Source organism: Artemia sp. Qi Xiang Cuo, chromosome 1, assembly GCF_049724085.1.
Source record: "Artemia sp. Qi Xiang Cuo chromosome 1, ASM4972408v1, whole genome shotgun sequence".
Taxonomy (NCBI): Eukaryota; Metazoa; Arthropoda; class Branchiopoda; order Anostraca; family Artemiidae; genus Artemia; species Artemia sp. Qi Xiang Cuo.
This window is the reverse complement of record NC_142794.1, coordinates 13006554-13010774: the sequence shown is the minus strand read 5'-3', so window position 1 is coordinate 13010774 and position 4221 is coordinate 13006554.

The window sequence follows — 4221 nt, the reverse complement described above, 5'->3', positions numbered from 1 at the left end:
CTCAGTTAGTCATCCCTGGATATGAAAATAGAAAATAGCAGAGGGCTGAGTCTCTCTAGTTCTCGCTATTTGTTTTGTTCTTAAATCAGTGTTTTTGAAGTTAACTATAGAGTTAGGCAACTACAATTTGCAGAATTTGGCTTTCTTTTTTTATCTCTATGACAATACCCAGATAGAAAACTGACTAGAGGCCAGATTATGAAAGTTTCGCGAAACAATTTTACTGTTAAAATTTGAATTTTACTGTAAACCCAAAGTCCCACTAAATGTTCAGAACTAAATTTTTAGAATAAAAGAAGTATATAAAAAATTAGCAGGAATTGGTCTTATATTTTTCTCTGCATCTTTGATGGTCCGAATAAACAGCTATATTTTTTAAAGCACTGTCGCTGAGTTTAGGTTCGGTATGAGTGGCTGAATATAGCATATTTGGACTAATTCCCAAACCCAAGCTGAAAACTAAGGCTATGCCATTTAGAAAATATTGGCGAGCCGTGAAGAAAAGCGTTTCAACGTGCTGATTGTTTTGTTATTGCATGGTTTGGTGACAACAGCTCACCGAAATTTGCCTTGTCATTTTTTTTTTTTTAATTGACACCTTAACATTTGGTCGCTACCATTGAGGTGTATTAAATACTTAATTATTGATTTTCCGGTCTAAATTCAATTAGCTGGTTGTGACATCTCTAAGTAAATTAAATAAAGAAACAGGTTTTTTTAAACTGAAAGTAAGGAGCGGCATTAAAACTTAAAACAAATAGAAATTCTTCCATATATAAAAGGGGCTGTCCCCTCCTCAACGCCTCGCTCTTTATGTTAAAGTTTTTTATTGTTTCAAAACATAGAGCTGTGAGAAAGAGTCAAACTTTAGCTTAAAGAGCCGAGCGTTGAGTAGGGGACAGCCCCTTTCATACACGAAATAATTTCTGTTCGTTTTAAGATTTAATATCGCTCGTTACTGTCAGTTAACAAACCAAGTTTTTTTTAATTTAATTTCTCAACGTTTTTTAATTAATACAGGTTTCAAATTTGGCTCACCGTACAAAAATAATTAAAACGAAATTTGCATATTAATTTTACTTCTTTTTGGTTAAATGGCTTTCTAGAAAGTTGTTTAGTTTTATTTATGAACGTTTTTATTAGTAATAAATATACGTAACTTACGAATTAAATTAAGTAGCGAACTTCCATATTCGTATATTTTTAATATGTATATTAGGGGGTTTGCCCCCAAGTCAATACCTCGCCCTTTACGCTAAAGTTCAAATTTTATTCTGATTCTTTAAAAATGACCACTTAATCACAAAGGCTGTTAATTAGATTAAATAGCTCTTATGAAAATACTAAAAATACCTTTGGCGTAAAGAGCAAGGTATTGAATAAGGGGCGAACTGAGTCACATACGCACTAATTTCTATTTGTTTTTGGTTTTGATTTTGCTACTTACTATCAGTTGAAAAATATATTTAATTTCTGATCGTTTTTAAAATAATGCTGGTAAATCCGACACCACCTTCATGGCAATGGTCCCTTTACCCACGGAAACTTTCTCCATGGACAGATCCTCTTACGTAACCCCAATACAACACCCCCACTACCATAAAAATCAAACCTGAAAACGTCTGTATACTTCCCAATAACCAATACTATATGTAAACATTGGGCAAAGTTCATAACATATAGCCCTTCCCCAGGGGACTGTGGGGGATTAAGTCATCCTAAAAACATAGTTATTATATTTTTCGAACATGCTGAACAAAATGGCTGTCTCAAAATTTTCATCGGGTGACTTTGGGAAAAAAGGAGCGTAGGAGGGGGCCTAGTTACCCTCCATTTTTTCGTCACTTAAAAACGGCACTAAAACTTTTAATTCTGTTGGAATGAGCCCTCCTGCGATATTTTAGAACCACTGCATCGATATGATCACCTTCGGGAAAAATACAAACAAACAAATAAACACGCATCCATGATCTTTCTTCTGGCAGAAAAATACAAAATTCCAAATTTTGGCATATAAATGATTGAAACCTCTAGAGTATGGTTCTCTTATGCGATGAATATGATGATATCATTTTCATTAAGGCTCTGTGACTTATAGAGGATGTTTTCTTTTTTTTCGAAAATCAGGCAAGTTTTCTCAGGCGCTTAAATTTTGATGAGTAAAACTAAACTTAATGAAACTTACATATTTGAAATCAGCATAAAAGTCTGTTTCTTTTGATATATCTATTGATATCAAAATTCAGTTTTTAAATTTGGTTACTATTGAGCAGGTCGTTCCTTACTTACAGTTTGTTACCACGAACTGTTTGATTCGTAGCCTCTGTCGTTTAAATTGTATCATATCCATTGGCTGGTCCATCAATTTCTTTTAGGGCAATGGACTCAACAACATGAGTCAATTGCGTCGAAGAGTTTCATAGATTGCTGCTAGTGCTCATCAATGTTCCATTTGTGTAAACGCTGATTGGTCTAAATGGATTGTGCAATATACAATTTTCATACGAAAATCCGTCGGTAAAATTTGGCATTTCATTGCTATATTTCCTTTCCGTCACATGTAAATTTATGAATGTAGAAGACCAATCCAAGAAATAGTCTTCATTGGAAAAAAATTGGAAAATGAAGGTTTTCAGAGAAGTTTGTTGTGGGTAGAATTGTTCATACTGACCATGTTTCACATTCAGATTAACATTTTCCACATTGAAAAGATTTAAAGATGAAGTAACTGAGGGCCGGGATACCTTGTGGGGTAGATAATCCATCTCTCACGGGTTTGTGTATGTGGGTTTCTATGAGCAGATATCTTTTTTTTATCTATGTATTTTGTTTCTTGGCTTCTATTGTTTCTTTATGTTCTTCTTGTCCTGTGACGACGACAAGAGTGAAATCTTTTGTTTCTGTCCTGGGCAGACACTGATGAGTGATGGAGAGTTTTTCAAACTTTTTAAACCTTACCCACTTTGTCGAAATTTTAATCTCTCGCCGAGGATCTCGTAACTGATCTGAGCTTTTCCGAAACACTTCCTGTAAAATCTTTGCCAAAGGCCCATTTGTGTAGCGTAGAAGATTTAGAATCTCTGGCAAATGGCACAATTCATTTCTTAGCCAAGTGTAGTATAGAGTGAAACAGCATAGTAAACCAAATGTCACGACATTGACGAGCAGCCTTTGCAATAGCCCATTCCATGACCTAATGGTCGTGATCTAACAGCAGTGACATAGCAATCAATATCAGGACAGGACAAACAAAGTTAGTTTTTCTATTAGCCATCTTGAATGGATCAAACATTAAATGTAATCACATTAAAACTTTGGGTTATTGCTACAGAATCAGCTAATTTTGTTCTTAATGTTAGCTGATAGTGTTGTAAATATAAAGTGAACTTGGAGATATATTCGAATTGCCTTATACTATTGTTATGAATGTGATCTTGACTGGTTCTCCGTTCAGGAATACGTAAGACGGGAACGTTGCTATTGCCAACTCTTGAGGTCTCAACGAATGAAGCATAAAGAAATATGCAACTGTCTGAGGAGAATCCAGATGCATAGTCTGTGAAAATGACGCGATCCATACCACTCCTGCTAGCCGCACATTTGCCTTTGATTGCATTATATTTAAAACCAAGGACTTCCCTCAGATTATCGTTATAAATAATCTTCTCATTATCAATTGGAGAGCTAATATAAATCTTCCCCTGTTCCATTAAATAGTTAAATTAGAAGGCACTATTCATGCGATCGGAAACTTTTCTATTGATTGCACGGAAAAAATTATTAATATTAGTAAATTCTTTGTATGTCCTAGTAGCAAAGGGGTGTGAAGTATGGTGTATTTCTCTAAAGAAATACCGTCTTATTGGTCCCCAGTGGGGGGTTATCAAGCCTCCACGAGGAAAAGACCTAGGGTAGCGTGGTAGGCAGGATTCGTATCTACTTAAGATGTTGATAAAACTACTTTAATAAACTAATAGACAAAATACAATACTAGAGTACACTCGTGAACAGTCTTCTTGAAGCCGTAGAGAATCCGAGCTATAGTCAACTTGCACCGACTGGCACAGTTGATTTCGAGGTGGCTGCTGCACCCTCCAAGCTCGCCGTCTATAGTTGGCTAGTGGAGGTTACTGGAAATCTCCGACGGCAGTTGATGTGGAGGTTATTGTTAAACTCTCCCAGCGCACCGTATATTATAGAAAGGTGGATGTTGCTCGAACT